This window comes from Podarcis vaucheri (assembly GCF_965113315.1).
Source record: "Podarcis vaucheri genome assembly, chromosome: 1".
Lineage (NCBI taxonomy): Eukaryota > Metazoa > Chordata > Lepidosauria > Squamata > Lacertidae > Podarcis > Podarcis vaucheri.
Window position 1 is genome coordinate 26886979 of NC_138759.1, and position 22824 is coordinate 26909802.

Consider the following 22824-nt stretch of genomic DNA (forward strand, 5'->3'; position numbering starts at 1 on the left):
TCCCCAACCCCTTTTCCTTTTGTGCCCTGTCTTTTAGACTGTATGTCTGAGCCAGGAGCTATCTTGTTTGCAATGATCTATGCAAGCTGCTCTGGGGTGAAAAACATGTATGTATTTATGTAAAATAAATTCATAAGAAATAAACATACAAGAGCATATTTTTGCAGAAGCATCAGCTGTAGCTCTATATAGAGATCAGTTAAATGCCCACTTCGCAGACACAAAAAGGAGTAAAGGAACTCTGGACAAGACTTTGGGCCTGGGAGTAAGGTAAAAAAGGTAAAAGGCCCTTGGATGGTTAAGTCCAGTCAAAGGTGACTATGGGGTTCAGTCCTCATCTCACTTCAGGCTGAGGGAGCCGGCATTTGTCCAGAGGCAGCTTTCCGGGTCATGTGGCCATCATGACTAAACCACTTCTGGCGCAACGGAACACCGTGATGCAATCCAGAGCACACAAGAAAAGCATGCTTTGAAACAGTCACACTCTCTATCCAACCTGAACACAAGTAAAATACTGGTGAAAATTTGGGAAGGGATAAAATCAGTATGGTATTTGCCCCTTTATGATTATTATTAGAAACATCTTTTAGAATTATTTTATGGGATTTCTTAGTCACCCTTCAAAATAAGCTCATGGGATGGGTTGGGTTGCAAAGATCTAAAAATACAATATTGAAATCAGTTAAAACATTTTACAATCAGAAGAACAGGCTGTGTTCTAATATATATGGTATGTCTTCTGCACATGTGGAAGATATAGATTGATCATTCTAGACATATATCTGTGGGATGGGATTTTCACAATTTAGGGGTTGCAACAGAGACAGCCCTCTGCCAAGCCATCATTCCCCACACTTCTGAGGGTGGCAGAACTCCCAAGAGGTCTCATCTGTCAGTCTTCACGCAAACTGGGAAGGAGGTGGTATTCTGGTTATTTTCAGCCTAAGTTATTAAGAGCATTAAAGACCAATGTGAGCACCTTGAATTGAGCCCAGTAATGAACTCGAAATGAGTCCAGTTCTTTGAAATTTGGGGTTATATGAGCTCTCCTGAATGGAATCCTGGCCAGCAAGCCAGCTGCTGGGTTTTGGACCAGTGAAAGTGTAAGAGTCCGTTTCAAGGGCAGCCCCATGTACACCTCTTTGCAATAAACCATTGTGGGAGCTGCCAGAGCATGGAATAAAGCCGCCAAGTCATTTCTGTCCAAAAGGGGCTGCAGATTGTGACACAGCTGGAACTGGAAACAAGCACTGCTAGCCAGGGAGGCCACCTGCGCCTCCACTGACAATCCACGAGTACCTTCAGGCTGGTATCAGTACTCATGGCTACATACCTCTGCACTGTGTCAACAGAAGTCAATGTTGCAGAAGGAAATAATTCTACAAGATCTGACAATAAAAAGGAGAGATTCCATTTCTGTTTATTCCTTTATCAGTTTTTCCTATGTGATTAAAAAAAGTGATGTGGTTCTGCCTATGTGGTAATAGGACCAAATTAAATTGCAAGGGGTGCCTTTTTTAACCTAAATTATCCATTTCACATGTGGCACAATGCATCTTGTTTTGAAAAATGGGGAGGGGGGAGAGAAGGAGCAGCCTTTTGTGTCTTTGCAAGCAAATTGGCCTTTACCTATAAATTATTCTACCCTGTTTGCTTTTATCTAGAGAGAGGCAGGCAGCCTAGCAAAAATGTCTGGAGATAATTCGAAAAAGCTGCTTTCACTGGCCTAAGCGACTCAACTTTGCATCTGCAGAGACATAATCTTGACACTTGTGTATCATGTCGCGTGGCACTGCATTCCTAATGGGGGTGCAGTGTCAAGACACAGGCTGCTCAGCTGGGGAGCAAAGGCTTTGCGCCCCTCCGCTGAAGGAGTCTAATGGAGCCACCAGCTTGTGTTTTCAGAAGATTTCACAGAAGTCTTCCTTTCACCCCCCAACACTCTAGCTTGGGACACGAGTGAGCTCTGCTGGCGGGGATGTTTTCTTTAATCATAACTTCAGAAGGAAGGAGAGGATTGAACTTTTTCTCTTTTGAGCTTTGGAAGGCTTCCTTTGGCACTTCTGGAGCTCCTGTCTGAGATGCTTGGCTTACTAAAAATGACAAGTGTTACATACTGTATGCTGAAATCTTTTCCACCTCAGCTGTATAAAGACCATGACTTTTCCAGTGTTCCTTCACAAGGAGCTAATTTGTGGGTTTTGAGCATCACTTGATTAAATGCTCCTCCTGTGCAGTGTTTATTCTTAAAATTATTCTTGATAGAGTACTCTTGTGAGATTATATTTGCATTCCCACTGACACTACTTGAGGCTACTGAAAAGAGACCACTACTGGGTTCTTAGGTTTTCCTCAGAGAAACTCTTAATGAGCAGCAGGCAAACTTTACTTTTCTTTTCTGTCAAGGGATAATCTGTCAGGAATCACATACATTTTCTTTTTCTGGTGGGCAATAGTGGAGGTGCCATATACAAAATTGTTCTGTGTTAACTAATTCAGCATGAAGGCTACTCTGCTTCAATGTTCAACATGGCTGCCTCAAATATGAATCCCCAACCTTATGCAAATCTATTTAGAAGTAAATCCCACTAGGTTTGATGCAGTTACTCTAAAATTAGTGCACCAAGGATTTATGTTTTTTAAAAGTATCAGAGACCAATACAGTGGACGCTCGGGTTGCGAATGTGATCCATGTAGGATACACATTTGCAACCCACAGCATTCGCAACCCACGACTGCGCACGCGTGGGTTGCAATTCGGCGCTTCTGCGCATGCGCAAAACACAGTTTAGTGCTTCTGCACATGCGCGACCGCTGAAGCACTGAAGTAACCTGTTCCGGTACTTCTGGGTTTTGGCGGTCTGCAACCCAAAAAAACACAACCTGAAGCAACTGTAACCTGAGGTATGACTGTATAGCAACTCTTCTGGAAGTTATTCCCTTCTAAGGGTGGGAGGGTGGGTGGGGGTGGGGGTGGGTGAAAGAGAGAGAGAGGGGTGGCAATTTGTGAACAGGCAGTTGGAGATGATGTCTTTTCCCAAAGTGATACAACCATTTTGGTAAACCTTTTCACTGAGTAAAGTACTGCCCTTTTCCAGTTGTTTGACAACACCACAGAAAAAAATGGGAAGGAATGAACAAGAAGGAATGTGATAGAATGGAAGAAAGCAGAGTTTCAGGAGCCAGTGAGGGCTGAAGAAAAAGCAGCCTTTGGGTCACAGATTGCCCATCTATGCTCTATATATTAGCTTTAGTGATATGACTCAACTGACCCAGGGACTGAAGTAACAATACATGTTTGACACTACAGGGAGAAAAGGGGAAAGAAACTGATTTTAATAAGAATAGAATAAGAATAAGAATAAGAATAAGAATAAGAATAAGAATAATATCATGATTTGATAATCAGCAGGGATGTTTTGGAACAAAATGGAGACTGTTGAAATACATATGCATGGTATTTTAACCTTCTTAATAACTGAAATATCACCTGCACTCCTAGTAGCTCTTGGTGGGATTGAGAGGAGGGGTCAATCACCTTTCCAGCAGGGCTGCAATAATTCTGACTGGAAGCATTGCCCAGAGCAAGCCTAATTTGTGGCATGATTTACTGCTGAATATCTGCAGCTTTTCCCTACAGGCCACATTTTCTTCTTGTGGACACACCTGCTGGATCTCCTGTTGGCTCAACTATCTGTGGGAGGCAGAATCACGAAATGAGGAAAATGAAATGCCTGCGGGCCCAAATGCGCCACCCTCAAGCAGAAAGGCTGCCACTTTCCAATGACTGCTGCATGTGCTTAACACCCACACATATCCAGCTTCAAGGCTGATGTTCCTGGCGCTAATTACTACTGCTCTTCTGCTGTACACTACAAACAGAACTGCATCCGACTTCCCACACAATCGAGGATATTTTTGCATATTCCTCCTAGTAAGTTCACTCCACTTTAGCGGGCATGACATATAGTTGCTGAGGGAGGGGGAGAAAGTTCAATTCATCTGAGTGGTCACTTAGAGAAAAATCAAAGTGACCTTTAAATAAATGATTTGTTTAGTTCTAACTGCTTTAAAGTGAGATCACCTGTTGCTAACCAGGAAATGCCCACAAACCCACAGTTTCTAACATTTATTGTGGAATAAAAGTATTTAATTGGTGGGGGAAGAAACTTATTAAAATGGTGGTGGTGAGAAAGCATTCACCTCCCTTTTTTTAAAAAAAAGCATTGCACTGTAACAGGGTTTTGCTAATTTATATATACAGAAAATATTTTTTAACAGATATAAAAGTTTAAATAAAAAAATTTGAGGTGATAGAACGGTACCCTCCGCAAAGCTTATAGTGAATGTATGCTAAGGCACAGAGATCCTGTCATTAGGCAGGATGAGGCCACTGCTTCAGGTGGCAGAAGCCTCTGAGGAGACAAACCTATGGGTGCCCCCATTGGCCCCTGCCTCTGCCAGTGGTGTACATGCACTGCTGCCATCAGCACTGATTTGGGGCAAGATGGCATCCATTTTGGGTGAGATTTTACCCGACATCATGTGAGATCCTGTGGGGCATGCAAACTCTCACACAATTTTGGATCTTGCATGAAATTGGCGCCATGGGCAGCACTGCTTCTCTGCCACCATGGAAATTCAGCAAGATGTGCAGCAGTGGCAGAACAGGCCATGGTGGCAGATTGGGGTGGCAGCAGCAGCAGCAGCAGGGCAAGGCGGCAGTTCCCGTATTGCCTCAAGTGGTGAAAGGGGACACGCGACCCCTGCTGAGGTGCAATAGGTTTACCTGCCTGATAGATCACTACCCACATCAAAAACCATACCACTTAAAAGAAAGATGTGTCAGAGATTAGCATATTCCAGCAGCTTATTTGTAAATTTGTTTTGAAGAACAACTGCGATAGAGATATGGAACTAAGATATATACCTACAGAGTGTAACTCCTCAGGACATGCCAAACACTTTTACCCATATGGTATGCTATGACTGCAACCCCTTTTTTGCATCTTACCCCCTATTTTACAATATCTGAACTGCATTAGTGATTCATTTTCATTTCCTTACGAGCCATCCTCTTATCATCACAGGACGGTTATTAATTATCTCTTGGCTTTTCCTAACATCACAAAGAGTTAGAGAAATTGCAGCAGGAGAGAATGTTATTAGTCACCACACAAAAAACAAAACAAAATATTGCTAGGTAAGGGGAGACAAATATAATATAATCCATTATGATAAAATAATACACACTCTTATTCCTGTTGCTGCCATTTCTCAGTTACAATGGTTTTTCAAATGCTATTTTAAACTAAAAAATAAAATAAAATGTACTTTCTGGTGTTCGGGGTTTTAAGTCTTATATAGTTCAGCACATGTTTTATTGCTCTTAATCATTGAGCCCTGGTGACCATGCTGAGATTTACTACTTCATTCTCTTCTTTACACATATGTGTGGTACATTATGGCCTGAATGCCCTTGTGGCATTAAACAGTTAAAGTACTAGTAGTTTTTCAGAGTCTTGAAAGGCTGGCTGTTAAAATTTTGAATTTTATGAAGCCCAGCATTATTATTATTATTATTATTATTATTATTATTATTATTGTTGTTGTTGTTGTTGTTGTTATTATTATTATTATGACCCACATCAACACTGTGTATTTTAACACCTTCTTCATTCTCTCCCTCTCTCTATCTCTATTGGTCCCTCCAGATGTCTGTTTTTACTGTTGCATTCACGATGATTTGTGCTCATGATGGTATCAGGATGGTTATATGCAATCCCACTTTCACTCCTGTTTGTACCTCAAAAAGTTTTGGGGCAGACAAATTGCTTCACTTCCTGTCTCATTACAACTTCCTGTCCCATAACAACTTCCAACGTCGTCAACAAACTACAGTTCCCAGAATTCTTTGGGGAAACCTTGTTTAAATGTAGGGTGTGAATATGGCCCATGTTAGTGAACTGTTGTAGAATACATTTGCAAAAAAAGAAAAGGGGCCAAACAGTCTGGAGAGCCCACTACCGCTATTTAAATTGTGCATTATGGCTAACCAATACATATGCCGTATTTTTTTTTTTTTACGAACCGGTATTTTCGGCTTTCTGTTTTATTTATATTTATAAACCACCTTCTCATAAGAAATATAACAAGGCAGTGTTCAACAATAATAACATCAGTAAAAAAAGTCAAATTCCAAAGTCCTGTCTGAACCATAGAGTTTTCAGAAGACATCTAAAGTAAGTGGAGATGACTCAAGCCAAACTGCTATTGGCAAGGAGTTCCATGGGGCAGCACCTACAACACTAATGTTTTGCCAGTGGTAAAGACTGGCTAACCTTCGGGCATGGGGGAATGGCCAACTTTGCCCCATCAGAAGATCTCAATGATCAAGGTGGCACATAAGGAATCAGGTGGCCCTTAAGGGCCCAAGTTGTTCAGGGCTTTGTTAACACAAAGTAGCAAATTGGCAATCAGTGCAGCTCTCTCAGTAATGGAGTAGGATGTGAGCAGGCTAGTCATTGCATTCTGGACTAGTTGCAGCTTCTGGACCAGATACAAAGTCAGAGACCTACACAAAGCATGGCTCTATATTGCTTTAAATGCTCCCTTCATTGATTTTGTGTATTGTTACCTAGGTGAAGTACCTAGAACAGAGACTGCGTTTAAATAATAAATCAAATAAAAAGAAGTCATCACCAAACTGGGTGTGTATGGAGTGCCCAGTATACAATTTTTCCTCTACCTGGCATTACTGAATCAATGCAGGTTTGTTTTTAGACTTCAGTGAAGCCAAAGTGTCATGTTCACTTTATAGCATATTTGGCAGGACATAGACAGAGCCCAGCCAAGAACTGAATCGGTGATAAGACAGCAAATGCCTAACCTCTCCCGTAAGGATTCTGGTTTATATACACTGGCAAAATTAACTCCCTTATTCATGCATGCTCACCAGCAAAGCCAACTTCTACAGATATAGGCTATTAAATTGCCATTCTGTTTGTGTAGTTCAAGTTCTGCAATTCTCTTGCACTCCAATCCAAAGTCTTTGTACTGAACCAAACTGTCAGGCTCACAAAGAAACAGAAAAAAGAACTTGACAGCCCTCCCCCCTAAATTTCCCTATCTCTTTCCAGGTCTTTGACGTTGTATTAATGTGATTTGCTGCCTGGCCTACCACCAAGACCTGAGTTCTATTGGGAAGGCCAGAGTTATCCATATACAATCTCGCCACGAAGAACGGGGTAACAGGAGTTTTGACATATGTGCTGTGTTTCCTTAACCCCAATAGGCCACCCACTATGAACAAGCACAGTGGTTTCTCCTCAATATGCCTTAGGTGTCCACATACTATAAAGGAATAAAACCTTTCTACTGCTACCATTATATCCCATGGTTGATTTAACCCTCCTCCTTCAAGAATAAAGAAAGCAGCAAAAAATTAAATGCCCTACCTAATCTATGCATGCGGCTCAAAAGACAGAAATTTTAGACCTTTTGCGAACTGAAGGACATGAAAGAATCGAGTTTGCTTCATTCCTCCAGCTTCAAAACTTACTGCACACCATTTACCCACAATGCCTCTGTGCTGCCACAATTTAAGTTTGCTTCATCTGGCCCATTACTGCCTCTAGTCACTAGTTCAGCATCTTCACAGGCTCACCTGACACAGGTGGAAGTAGAGCACTTGTTAAGCAGAGAGGGAAACGGTACTGGGACTGAATCTGATATTTCCTACCCCACCCCAAAGAATTAACATGCTCTTTTTCCACGCTTTTGTTTAAACGGTGAACTTAAGTAAGAAAAAGGTAGCTTATCAGCACTCTGATAGTGCTGATGTGTTTAGCTGGGCGGGGCCCTCTTCCCTTCGGAGCTATCAGCTATGATACAACTCTGCCAGGTTAAACTGAAACCTAGGAAACAAACTGTTACAACTTTGGATCTTCCAAGTCCAGCAGGGTCAGAGCATAGAGGCTTTTTTCTTTTACCAACCATAGGACATTGCCACTTGAGCCCAGTTGCACTAGTGTAGAAAGCTCATTGATGAGGGCCTGAAGAACTATGGAGCTAAGTCTGCAATAAACCCTTCCACCTCAACTTCTGAAGCCTGTTTCGGTCCATCCAGCACCAGGAGATTGTGTGGAATCAGCCAGGTACTTCCACAGTTTTACACATTTTTTAAACACAAGTGGCTAAAATACAACAAAGGAATTTTTAAAAGACAATGCTCAAACGTCCTGCCTCAAGCCATCCTCAGTTAGTCCTGTCTAGTGCATAATGGAGAGGAGGCAGGTGTCTGCATGCACACATGCACTTTCTTTTGCAAGCTGGAAACAAAACAAATCTTATTTCCTTGTTCTGTGCTTCCTCAGAGAGACTATCACATGGTCTGTTCCAAATGCAAGCAAATGCCAGTACATGCCCCATCCCATGGTGACCTTTTGGACACCCGGAGAAGTGCTACAAAACACACACACACACACAAACACACCCTCTTGTATACAAGAGGGTGAGAAAGAAATTCCCAGTCAATGCAATTACCTATGGATATTGCTTGAATCCACTACTGGAGAGATCCCACAGGTTAAATCAATGTTGATTCAACAGTCTGGGGTTGTTATTATACATAACCAAGTAGTTTCTGTTAGAAACAGATGAATGCTGGAAAATAATTTCCCTAATAGTGATTAATAGTGATAATAGTTATTATAGGTGCAAATGATTGCTGGAAAATAATAATAATAATAATAATAATAATAATAATAATAATAATAATAATAATAACCCCTCCCCACCGCCAGCCCAGAAATTAATCCTGACAATGCACTGCTTGACATTCACTTTCCATTTTTGTTATGTCTCATGTCAATTCCTCTGTCAGCTTGAGCTGTCCCATTTTCCTGATGACATTAATCTTTTGAGAAAGTGAATTTCAAAGTTGCACATTCACATACCGTGAAAAGCAAATATTACACTTGCAAGCAAAATATTCCCATCAAAGATACTTGTGCAACCTTTGTCTGGTAACAGACTGATCACAATGTGCATTACCGAACAAAGCATCTTGCACAAATAAGCTGTGCATAATTCTCTGCCTTCCCAGAGGCCTGCTGAGCGTCCACCCAGGGTTCAACCATCTATTTTTATGGGAATAGATTAATGCTGAATGATCAATACATTTAGGACTTGATAATTTACCTGCTAATCTTACCCAGCCTCAACATTATATTCTAACTGGTACCATTTGAACAACATGGCAACATCTCTCTCTGTTACCATTCCTTCTCTTCCATTCCCATTATAGCCTCATCTTTTCTTTGCCACTCCACCTAGCTGCTGCCATATATATACAGCCTATTGATTTATATAATTGCTACCATATGTACACATAGTGCGCTAGGTAGATTGTTTGTTGTTGTTTTTTTGCCTATTTTATCTAAGCTGGAGCTCAATAACAGCATAAGCTTTGAAAAATAATGTCACGAGAAAAGCCAAAGGGCAGAAGATATCCTAAGCTAAGAGCTTCTGTTGCTGAAGGTAAGCATTAAGTAAATATGACTGATCATCAGTCCACTGCCCCACTTGGCCCTCCAGTGAAATATTTACAGTAACACGATCCCACCCACTCCCTGGACAACAGAAGGTAAAATGAAGCTAAACAGCATCCTCCATTAAACTACGCAGCCAGCCTGTCCCAGATATCTTACTGCAAGAGTAATGAAAGCAAACATGATAGAGTATCCTTTGCTGGCTTATGTTCAATGAGGCATAACCCAAGACTGAAAGGGAATGTGCTTAGCAACACTCTTGCAATACAGGATTTTGTCACCATAATCTAAAGAGAGCTTCAGTAGTATATCCATCTAGACTGATTTTTTTTTTTAAAAAATCTAATTCTAATTATTTGTTTAAAGCAGAACCTAAGGAGAAAGCCCTCATATTTGCACACAAACCCTGCCACATCTCATTTTTCAAGTGGCCACGTTTTACTGTATCAATATCAGATTTGCCTAAGTAAATACAGTATCCATTTGCATGGGCAGGTTTGGGATTTGTGCATGGCAAATTTTGCCGGCAGCGTGCTGTCTAACGAGACAACTGTCACCGGAGAAACTGGCTAATTTTCTGGTTCATTTGAGATCCCATCACTAGCTGGATGGGTAAGGGGATTTCTACCCACAATAAAATGAAACGGCCACCTCATGTCTCCTATCGAGGACATACGGAACCCTGCTCTGCTGCCAGGTAGGGCTTCTAACTGATCCTCAGGACATCGTTCTCAGACAGGTAATGTTTAATTACCACTGTAGAACAGTGGCAGGGACAAGGTAGCTCTCCCATATGCTTTATGGCTGCAGATAATACATATAATTTTGTCCAACGTGTGTTCCGTGATTTGCAATCATGCCAGAACTGTGTGCTGCTGTCCTCCAACTACAAAAACTCAGTGTATAAAAATGTGTGTATTACGGCATATTTCTCAAAATTGCATAAATATATGCATTATATTAGGTGAGATTGCTTGCAAGAATCTGTATATTCAGCAAAATGGCCTACAAAATGCTTTTAAAATAAAGAAATAAATCACAACTGATGTGGAAACGTGGCAAACTGAATTTAAGATTGTGAGGAGGGATTGAAACCAACATAAATTGAAGCTGGCTGGTTTGTCTATCCCTACCTGTGTTCTGAAACAAGCTGGCAGCCAGTCTGGTTGCTCCCTAGAACTGGCCCCAGTCAACAGCATGCCATCCTAACTAGGCCCAGAAAGGGCCCTTTGACCCAGCTTTTTATGCTTCTGAGAAATAAAACAATTCTTGCTGTTCCTTCGCATGCCTCACACAGCCAAACTCAGCAGGAGATAGAGCATAGCTTCATGGAAACTGAACCACCACCACCGTGAGATAAGATGAGCTTTGTGCTATGAGGAATTTTGTCAGGGTGATGATAAAGGAGAAATATTAACCTCACCCTTTTCTCCATGTACCATGATTTCAATCCTGCTACCACCCCACCCTGTTACTTTTTATTTTTTTTACATGCATGCAATTGTTCACACACAATTAACTGAACACAGCTAATTGGAGTTATGATACGGATCTCTGCCCCAAACAGACGCTGGTTAGGCCTGTTATAGGCAATGAGATGAGCTCTAATCCTCCTTGAGGAGGCTTCTCTCGCCATCTGCCTGAACACTTGTCTTCAGCTTCCAAAGAGCCTCTTAAAATTGACTTGCCTTCAAATTATTTAGTGCACGCAAATGGGGCGTAGGCAGGAAGGCTACTACTATTTCTGTAACGGAAGTGGTAACTTTTCTCCTTGCTTCTCTTGGAGTCTCTACCAAAATAAAAATAAAAAAGGAAAGTGTCTGGCAGAGGAAAGAGAGACAGGCTCAGGGAGAAATATGCATCTGTAACACAGATTCTAAAGTCATGAGTTCATGTCTCTGTGCCCCCCGGGCTTTAACCACTAAGCAACACTTCTTTTCAGGCTCAGAAATCTACACTTAGAAAAACTTGGCCCTTTATGCTGTATTCCCGCTCTCCTTTCTTCAGCTTCTTGTACCAACCTCACGGCAATTCAATGCAAGTAGAAGGCAGGGAACTGGAGTCCCGGTGGGGAAGGCGCTGTTATAAAAGCCCTGGCCGAAGTTCCTCTGTTTACTGGAAGAATGCAAATGGGGAGTGTGATTTAGAAGGTCACAATTAAATGAATGTATGGTTGTCCCTGGGGAACAGCAATGCTGGGGAACAGCAATGGGAATCAATTCGTGCAATTCAAGAAGGGGAGCCCCACAATCTTTGCTGCTGCCAATTATTAATTATTGTTTATTTGATTTGAAAGGCAGGTACAGTGGTATCTCGGGTTAAGAACTTTATTCGTTCTGGAGGTCTGTTCTTAACCTGAAACTGTTCTTAACCTGAAGCACCACTTTAGCTAATGGGGCCTCCTGCTGCCACCAGAGCACGATTTCTGTTCTCATCCTGAAGCAAAGTTCTTAACCCGAGGTACTATTTCTGGGTTAGCAGAGTCTGTAACCTGAAGCGTATGTAACCTGAAGCATATGTAACCCGAGGTACCACTGTAAAGCAATGCACAGCCTGCATGGCACCAGTCCATTAGCCTGACACGAAGGTTTTGTGATGATGATGATGATGATGATGATGATGATGATGATAGTAATAGTAATAATAAATATATACTTATTATACCCCATCTACCTGACTGGATTGTCCCAGTCACTCTGGGCAGCAAGCAGAAGGTCCCACTTCACTGATTCAATTGGTGACACTGGCTCTGTTACAGGTGCCACATAATACCCCTTCTGCATCTGTAAGAACCTGCACTGTGGAACTCCCTGCCTATTGATCTGAGGCAGGTGTTTTTGCTGTACTCTTTTCAGCACCTGCCCAAAACATTTTTGTTTAGGAAAGCCTACCCAAATGTTTGGAAAGTTGATGCAAGTTTTAATCTGTTTTTAGTTCATTGTTATTTTAACTTTTTGAAAGTCTTAAGCTGTTGTTGGCGATTTTCCGTATTGATAACTTTATTGCTTTGTCCATTTTTGTAAACCACTTTGAGGGTTGTTTCTAAAATCAGGTGATGTATAAATAAAATAAAATAAATAATCACACACTGCCCCAGAATGATGTTACAGACGATGAGGCAAAGCAGATGAAACAAAATGGTGTCTGGGCTGTCGGCATAGTTGCTTCTGTAACCCGCTGCAGGGGCAGCATAAAAACGAAAAGGAGGGGGGGGGAGAAAGAAACTGTGGGATTGTCACAGCTAACAGGGAGAAGATGGAGAAAATCAGTGAACTAGTGCACGTGTTCTTTCCCTGCTCAAAAATAGCATGAAGAATTTCGAGAAACCATCCACACACAGTCCTGTTCTCAGTGTATAATGAATCTCATGTGGTGCCTGAGCTTGCAACGCTGTAAAGCTAAAAGAAATGTTGGGAGTAGCTGGAGTTGCCATAAACAACTGCAAGATACACACTGAGACATGCATTTTTATTCCAGTAAGAACATGCCTCAGGTAGATGGTGAATTTACAGGTATTGCTAAGCTAGTGCCTGCAGGCAAGAATTTGGGTTCTGTTCATATAATTACCCGATATTCAGCTTCGCCTGCTCCAATATGTAGGTAAGCTTGCTCTGTACATGGCGGGAGGTCTTGCAACAAGAGGAGCCATTTCCTTATAGGGCAGTTTCTGGCACCTCCCTAATTATTACAACTACTATTACAATTGATTTATTAATTGCCTTCTAAACCACCATCTGAAGGTGATCTGCACAAGATAATTAAAAACACAAAAACGACACATACAGTGCCTTTAAAACAAGACTAAAACCACTGCAAGTGGGCACGTGGTAAAGACCCATTTATCCAACTGGGAAAGCCTGTCGTAACAAGAATGTCTTCAACCATTTCCAGAAATTGCAGACAAATCATTAAATTATGAATAATTATAGTTATATTAAACTATTATTAATTCCCGTAAATGTGCCAAGTCCTCTGGCCGTAAAGGCTGAGTAACAAATAAACTCACCCATTCCCCCTTTTCTTCCTTTCCTGTCTTCTTTTCATATTTTCTACAATGTATTAGATCATGGGCTTGCAATCTTATTAAACCTGAGGGCCATATGCGTCCACATCCAGCTGATTTACTTGTCAGCTCTGCAAAGAACAACTGCTGTAGCTCTTCAAATCAGAGCTAAGGTCTCAGAAAAAGAAAGGGAAACTTTCCTTTAAAAGCCAGTCTTGGGGGAAAGTTTTTGCTGTCCTTGCCTCTTCCTCCCGTCTGTCTGCTGTTTGACCTATTGTTGATTGTAAGCTTCATGGGATATGAACCTCAGTGGCGTAGTGTGGGTTGTCAGCACCCGGGGCAAGGCAAGTAATTTGCGCCCCCTAACCCGTGGATTTGCGCCCCCTAACCCGTGGATTTGCGCCCTCTAACCCGTGGATTTGTGCCCCCTAACCCCCAGATGTTGCGCCCAGTGCAGCCGCCCCCCCTGCACCCCCCACGCTACGCCACTGATGAACCTCTCCTTTTTTGCTTTTGAAAACACTTTAAAGCACCATATTCAGTAATGGCTATGTAGTGCTGCTGCTGCCGATTAGACTACCACCACCAACAGATTAGAAGCATTTCTAGTCTTGAGTATATATTCCAAAAGTTCAAGAAAATGCCATTTAACTATCTGAGAGAGCCTGAAATGTGCATCTTGCAAGCTTCTTCAGAAGCCAGTCATGCAAATGTGTCTGGGCAGTAAAGATAAAAGGGGTTTGGATACATCTGAAGGGATTTTATGTAGGGTTTATGTACGGAATTCAATGAATATTTGCCACAGTTCCTTTACGGCACCTTGCAATTTCTACTCTGAGGGCCAAATTCCTTGAAGGAATGCTCTGTGCAATTGACTCAGAGAGTCTGAATTACAAAGGTTGGCATTACCAATTAAAATTTATGGCTGTGCTCCAGAATTTAAGAAGCAGAGCTTAGATGACGTGTGTGTGTGTGTGTGTGTGTGTTTTACTATATCCTGGCTTGGGAAACAAGGGTGTTTGTGGGTGGGGGTAACCATATGCTTTTCAAAGTCCCCCCCCTCCCCACAAAAGGATAATTGGTTTCAGATTTTATGCAAAGAGGAGGATTGTTTATCATTTCCAAAGCACTTATAAGTTATAACCTTTCCATTTCTAAGGAATGAGGATGAAATGTAAAGAACAGATTCAGATCTCAGTTGCAGAGGTGTACAGTAACAACAGAATAATTCAGATCAAAATCTGTTCCAAAGTGCCTTCTGAACCAAAGGAACTTTTAAGTAACTTTTAAAGTGTATGCCTTGGGCTCCAGGAGGTATTTGCTGTATAATTACAAATAAAAGCTAAATTGTTTCTATAGGACCTGTTTTTCTCACTATCACAAGATAGAAATCACTGAATGAACAAGAACCATGGTATCCAATGAGATTTCTCCCAGATGTTGTTGGACTCCAACAGCCCTAGCCAGCATGGCCAGTGGTCAGGGATGATGGAAGTTGTAGTCCAACAACCCCTAGAAAGCATCACATTGGCTCCCTCTCCACTAGAACTTCTGATTTGTTTTCTCATTCAAGGGATGAATCAGAGTTTGAAATGAGATGAAAGGCAGTCAGTAAAGCCTGACAAGTTCAGTGAATCACAGCTCACCTTTTTTGAATCCTGGGAATAGCAATCATAAGCATAATAAATGGTTTCTTGATTCCCATGGCTTACACAGTATAGAATTCCATGGATCTAAAATAACCATCAAAGGAACAGGGCCACAATACTTTGGAGTTCCTCGCTAATGCAAGCAGACTTTGAGAGCTGGCAAAGCATTGTGCCTGAGATCCTGAGCTATAAGCCGGTTAAGTTCCCCATTCAGATCTCACCTTTCCCTCAAAGTTGCTTGGTAGTCATAGGCGGGATGTGTCCCATGCCAACACCTGATCTGAAACGTGGTGATAGCAATCCTGATCTACCTCTACATGATTGTTGTAAGGATTATTGAGATAATGTATGTGAAGTGCTTTGAATAACTGAAAGTGCAACCTAATTCCTCGGTATTATCATCATCATTATCATCTCATCATTACCATCCTAAAATGGCAACCTTGAATCTGCTAATAAGCTTCTGGTAATTTACCCTTATAATCTCCCCTGTGTGATGGTTAGCATTCAGAGAAGGTACAACTGCCGGGAACTTATTAAATGAGCCACCCAACTAAACAAGAGCTTCTAGCTCACATCTTCAGTTTGCTTTGCTTGTGCAAGGAGAATCTAACACAGGGTGTGTATTCAATTAATTTTACAGAGAGGGATCTGAAATACTATAGACCAACACAGTAGGATGTAGTAGTGCAGTGCTAACTCCAAGGTTATGAAAAAACAAAAGCATCATATTTCCTCTATCCCCTGCACCAAATAGCCATTGATTTACTCATCAGCCACACATGGGTATGGCATACACAGATTTCCACAGCAGGGGAGGAACACATCAGAAAATATTTCTTTTATTCCTTTCAATGCACAACTCTCTTCCTGGCAAAGAAAAGTTCCCTATGCCCGCGGTCTACATTGTTACTCATCTTGTACATTGCTTATATATATTTTTCTTCCTTTTGTAAGTAAGCTGCAGGGTTAGCACCTTCTAGCAACTTTTTCCTGTCCTGAACATGTACACAGCTCCTCATCACTTTTGTTACCTTCCTCTGTTCCCCTATTACACACAGAGAGGTTAAATCTGACAAAAGCAGGAACCGCAAACACAACACTCTCAACACAGCCATTCATTTCAAAGACTTGCTGAGTCACGATCAGGTAATTCTTTTCAAGATACCAACTGATCTCTTACCATAACAATTTGCCACCCCAAAATCTGTAATCTGATACATTTTTGTGCAAGCTAGTTGCCACGGTCTTCTAGACTACGCATCTAGATTCTCACTTTGCATTCAAGCTTTCACTTCACTTTATTTTTCTTGCCTCTGTTCACATCAAAACCCAACAGCCCTCATTAGTGTTAAATTGCATCAATGCCAGTGTAGCCAATCACATCACGCTATCTCCTGAGTCCATTCTACAATTCATATCATATAACTCAACAATGATTATGATGATCTTGATGGTTAAAAATGGCTTGGTTCGTAAATTTTCTCTGTCAGTACAATAAAAAAAAAAATGAAACTGCAACAGAACCCATATTAAACATTGGAGAGCAAAGGAATGAAACAATCACCTCTTCCTTTCTTGGGACCATTTTGAACACTGTGTGTAATAGGCTTGAAAACATATTTTGATGAAAACATCTAAAACTTGCTTCCAAAACCCAGATAATTCTGGAAGGCAATTATGACTGCACCAAGGTATTCTTTAAAGACCTGAAAAACAAAACAAAGGTAATGGGTTCAGCCTCTTCTAAAGGATGCTTAAGTAGTTAATTTGCTGTTCAAAATGAACATTTAGGCTGAAGATTCAGCTAGTGATGCAATGCACCATCAAACACACTATAAAATCTAACAGCCCTCTTTTGATTTCAATTTGATGAAAGGATAAAATATGACTATATGTTGGGAAGAAGCTTCTCACGAGGCTGGTTGGCAGAAATCTCTGCCTGACATTTCTTCTGTCCTTTCATTGTTTTAGAAAGTCGGTGGTTTATTTATTTATTTATTTATCTATTTAAATAATCATCTGCACCATGCCTCAGAGAAGTTTTATTACTTTTTCTCCTCAAGGGAGAAAAAAAATGGTTCTAAGATATCCTTGGAGACAAGGTCCTCAGTTTGAGGTTTTAAAAGACCCCTTTTAACTTGGACAGACTATAGAATTGCTACGTTTCTCATTACCTGCAAGACATGAGCAATGTCGACTTAAAACATCCATGAGAATTGCAGAATATGTTATGAGATTAGGAGGTGTTGAAAGGCTTGTTCCCTCTGATGACCCAGAAAGCCAGGAGGATCCAGGCAGTAATGAAAGCAGGATGGTAAACCCTTAAGATAAACAGTCTTTTGAATGGGTTCCCATCAATTGCTCAACTGCTGTTCTTTCCTCTTGGCTCTAGATATGGGGCTTGGATACTCCAACTATCTGGACATTTACTAGTTCATATGATGCACTAGAGTATGAGGAAGCAACACTGCTCAAAACTGTTAAGCAATGGCCCTGTGTTAAGTTGGAACCTCTGGCTTGTGGTCCTTTTCCCCAATTTACAGAGCAGTAGTACAGTGCAAAACCAGAAAAAGCCTTTGGTTTGAGATGAATTGTGCCCAAAGCCACTGTGCTTTCCTCGCCTGTGACTAGCACAAATCAAAGTTGCCCCCTGAGTCTCTGAGAGAAACACATTCATGATGTGTCATCTGGAAATAGAGTATCCCTTTGATTCATAATGGTTCAGAACAGCACTTCCAAGTATTTTTCTTTCCCTTGAACATTAAAGCAAGCAACTTTAGTCAGGTCCCCTTAGATTTCGGAACTGAGCCAACGTTTTGTGTTGTCTTTAATATATGGCTATTTTGCCAAGATGGTATCAAAGGAACAGCACTGAGAAAACAGTCTGCCACCCATCCTTTTCCACCCCATCCCTCCAGAAGATCCTCTGAACTAAAAGGGCAGCCAGCCTCTCCCTGCTTAAGATAATAGTAGCATTTATCACCCATGGTACATCGGGCATCTTTGCAAACATTAGCCATGGAGTTGATAGCCCAGGAGGAAAACAAGCAACGGATAATTAAAACAAGACCAAAACTAAGAAAATACATAAAAACAGCTGTAGGCTGACATTCATCTTGGATGCTCCTCCACTGAAATATTTAGGATTTGTGTCGCCTGACACCAGTAGCTTGAGACAGCAGTAGAGATTAGCGTGTGGAGTCCAGTGGGAGTTATATGTTATATTTGGCTGTCAGAATGATAGCACATAGAGCAATTCCCATAATGAGTTTGGCTTAATGAAAGGATAGGGAAGCTATGGCCTTCCAGTTACGGTTACAACCCGGACCTATTTTTCCTGCCGGAACTCACCAGAACGCAGTACAGTGGTACCTTGATTTACGAACTTAATCCATTCCAGAAGTCCTTTCTTAAACCAAAGCGTTCTTAAACCAAGGCGTGCTTTGCCATAGCAGCGGGGGACTCAATTTACAAATGGAACACACTCAACAGGAAGCGGAACATGTTCTGCTTCCAAGGCAAAGTTCACAAACCAAAACACCTACTTCTGGCTTTGCAGCGTTCCTAATCCAAGTTGTTCATAAACTAAGCTGTTCTTAAACCAAGATGCCACTGTACTGGCCAGGGGCGATTGAAGGCGTCATGACACTTGGGGCAGCAAACAGCTATGTACAGCACATGCGCTGTACATAGCGGTTTGCCGGTGGCGCTGCTCCAGCGCCGTACGGACGGTGCCAAGATCCTCCGTTCACGGCTGTAGCAGCGACGGAGGTATCCCACCACTGTCTGTATTGCGCTCGAGCGGCAAACCTCTATGTACAGCGCATGTGCAGCATCGTTACATACAGCACATGCGTGCGACGCTGCACATGCGCTGTACATAGCGGTCTACTGCCAGCGCTGGGATCCTCTGCTTGTGGCTGCAGCCACAAATGAAGGATCCTCCACATGTGGCTGCACCGGTGCGATGGCTGCTTGCGCCCCCGCAAGCCCCTGCGGAGTGCCTTCTTGTCACACACGGCACCTGGGGTGCACCGCCCCCCCTGTTGCAATGCCACTGGTACTGGCACCTGTCAGGTGGGCACCATTGGCATTCTAGGAGAATGCAAGAGGTAAGTTCTAGCACCTCTTTTTCTAGAAAAATGGCACTGGTTACAATTCTGATCGTTCCTGACCTTTGGCTATCTTACCAGGACCTGATGAGAGTTGGCCCTTCATGTTATTGTGAAAGGCCCACCAGGCACAGTTGCCAACTCCAGGGTTCCCTGAGTGCCTGGGCACCCACATAATTTTCACTGTGGGTGCCTGGCCTCCACTGCTTGCTGCCTTACCTCTGACTCTCTGGTGCCGCCGCAGCAGCTGGGCCGGGGCCTCTGCATGCTCCACAAGTCCTCTATTGGGGCCTGCTGGGGCTGCAGATGTGCTTCTGGGGTGCATCTGCAACTATGTGAGGCTCCAACAGAGACAGTGGAGATGGAGACTCTGTCCTGCCACGGCGGCAGAGGGTGGCAGCCGAGCAGTGCGTGCATGACATGACGTCACTGGGCATTCACAGTCTGGGGCCCAAGGGGGCACCTCTGGCCAAAGGTTTCCTGTTCCTGGTGTCCTGAAAATTATACTGAGGTTAATGGAGGGACAGGTATAAAATAATACCTTCCCTACATATGTACTGTTTCTCTGCTGTACCCGATTCACTATATATATTTGGAGACTAGCAACAAATTGATAATGACTCTTTTCTTGGTGGCAAACTTGACAGCTGAATGAGCCTTGGAGTCACAAAATGAAGCAAGGGGGGAAGTCATGACTGTAATCCTTGAACCACTTTCTTCAGAACTATCACATCAACACAAGACCACTCTACAACAAGGAATCTGATGAATTTGATAATGAATGGTGCAGAATTCTATTGTTAGGTTATTCTATTGCAAGGAAATAGTGGAAATAGACAAAGGGCATTATTGTGGTAAGATGGGGGAATCTGTGGCTCTTCAGATGCTGATAGACTACAGTGACTACTACTGACCATGATGTTTGGGGGTGGTGAGAGTTGATGCAGAACATCACGGGAGGTTCAGAGTTTCTTTATCCCTGGGAAAGTTCTGGATCAAAATAATGTTGAAATATGGTTTCAAAGGACAAGTCCCCCCCACACACTTTTGCCGTTGAAAAATTGTAATAAGAGCTTTATAAAAGGTCAAATAACTATATCTGTGACTAAGGGAATGAAATGTTACCGAGTAGTTGAGTGAATGCCAAAGTATCTGCGCTGCCTTCTGAAAATTAGCAAACCGAAACAGGAAAGTCAGGTCTTACTTCTATAAATGCAAAGTATTTACAGCTCTACCTCTTATACCTCTTTCTCAGTAGTCTAGCTATGGAATAGTCTAGTCATGCAGTAAGAGAGAGAGAGAGAGAGAGAGAGAGTGTGTGTGTATTTCTTAAGCCAGAAATTAAGTTCTACACATCACCTAAAAATGAAGAAGATCAGCAGTGTGATTTCTAGTACCACCATGGAAAGCTCACATTCTCTAACCTGGAACCTTCCAGCTATTTTTGATTACAACTCTCACCAGCCCAGACCATTGGCCATGCTGGCTGGGAGTGATGCGAGTTGTAGTCCAACACATCTGGAGGACTTCAGATTGGAGAAGGCTGGTCTAGCTACTTAGAAAAGTAAGCCTTAAAATGAAAGTGTGGTGAAACCCTTCATGAACAAAAACAGCAAAGAATTTGCAGGACACTGAGCCCAACATTTCTATAACACTTCTCTATCATTTAGGCTGCATTCACATGTCAGCTTATTCTGGTTTTTTTGCCATTTTCCTGTCAATTTTTGCATTATATTTGAGCTTTTGCGTGACATATAAGCCTCTTCCAGACATATAGTGGAATATAGCACAAGTTTAGTGCTCATTCCCCTGTTATTTGTAAGCAAAGTATTTCCTAGAAGCAAATGATACAGAAACAGATGCTAAGCTTATGATATATCCCTCCATATTTCTAGAAGGTGGCTATGCTGTTCAAAAGGGCATATACAATGTGGAAATTAACAGTTAGGGACACGTCAGGAAAACAGAATAAACTGCTATTTGAATGCAGCCTTGGACTGTGTAACCAAGTAGATTCTGCTGCCCAACCACCCAGAGCCTACCATTCTGACTAGCAATAACTGACATTGCATTTTTTACTCTTTATCAAGAGCCAGTTCATATGCTACACAGAAAGGAGTCCATGTTTCCCACTGGGAGTACACCCAATGGGGAGGTTCTGTCAAGTCCATCTCTTTGATGAGGACATCTAGTCAAAGCCTTCCAGCCAACTTGTTGGTCACACTCATTCCTGAAGTGTTTAGGTATGCACCTCAAAACCTAATAAACATAACAATGTAAGAAGAGTCCTGCTGGTTCAGACCAAAAGTTCAATTTAGTCCAGCACCCTGTTCCCACAGTGGCAAACCTGATGTCCGTGGGAAGCCCTTAAGCAGTACCTGAGCACACCAGCACTCTTCTCACTCATGCTCTCCAGCAACTGGCATTCAATGGAATACTGCCTCAAGTACACAGTTATAGGAACATAGGAAACTGTTTCATGGGGCCATCATAGGGTGTATCCTGAGAACTGGTCTATCATCAGCTGCCTTGTTGTTACTAAGTAGTTCCGTCTGTTAAACTCTCGAGACATAGGACGATGCAGAATGAAGTTTTGTTTGTTACACTTTTAAGACACAGGATGATGCAGAAGGAAAATATCAGTACGAAATGGCATTGCCAACAGGAACTGTATGTTGTAATCTTTGGACTTGACAATCCTTGGACTTTACGACAATAACACATATAGAAGGTTAATAGTAATATGATATGTTATTGCCATCAGGAACTGTGCTTTGCCATTTTTTGATATGACGATTAAATTACAGTTTCATTGCATATAATGTTATGTTACTTTATAGCCAGATGTGTGTGTGTGTTGCAGTGTTCTAAACATGATTTACGTAATGAGGCAATCGTGGTGTGTGTTGTCATAGGGCCATCTAGCACAGGGCTGTCAGCAATGACTGTCAGCGCATCTCCAGGATTCCAGACACTGGGTGGAATTCAATGTCCCACTATTATAAGTTCCATCTGCTCAGGCATATCAGGCTGTCCAAAAACACAATCCTCTGCCCCTCCCTCTGTACACTATTCTGGGGGTTCTCCTGGCACATACACCCTGCACCAATTGCAGGGTAGCAGATGTGCAGTGGGGGGGGGGATGCAGAGGAAGAAAAGGCCAGATATGGAAGCGCTTGAGCAGGGCTTGTGCTGACATGGTTAATCAGGAAGGTTTTTTGCATCTGTACTTGGAGATGCCCAGGATTGGACCTGAGACCTTCTGCATGCAAAGCAATGCTTTGCCACTAAACCATGTCCCTTTTCCATCACAACTGCTCATCACTGATAGGCTTATCCTCCATGAAATTGTTTCACCCTCCCCCTTTTAAAGTCATCCAGGTTGGTGACCATCACTATCCTCATGGGAGCAAATTCAACAGCTTAACTCTGTGCTGTGTGAAATACTTCCTTTTGTGTGTGTTTGTGTGTGTGCCCTGAGTCTCCCAACATGTGTGAAAATGCCC

The 22824-nt window shown here is 42.2% G+C and overlaps 1 protein-coding gene across 7 annotated transcripts in view; it reads right to left on the reverse strand.

Moving 5' to 3' along the window:
- The window catches only part of FLRT2 (fibronectin leucine rich transmembrane protein 2), a 96208-nt gene that overhangs the window by 20204 nt on the left and 53180 nt on the right, over positions 1 to 22824 (reverse strand). The window contains exon 1 of one of the 7 annotated variants that reach the window (XM_082232969.1): positions 16771 to 16888. The exons of the other annotated variants lie outside the window; for them this stretch is intronic. The gene's annotated coding sequence lies outside the window, so the exon portion shown is untranslated. Of the gene's footprint in view, positions 1 to 16770; positions 16889 to 22824 lie in introns of those variants that run through there. 7 annotated transcript variants of the gene reach the window in all.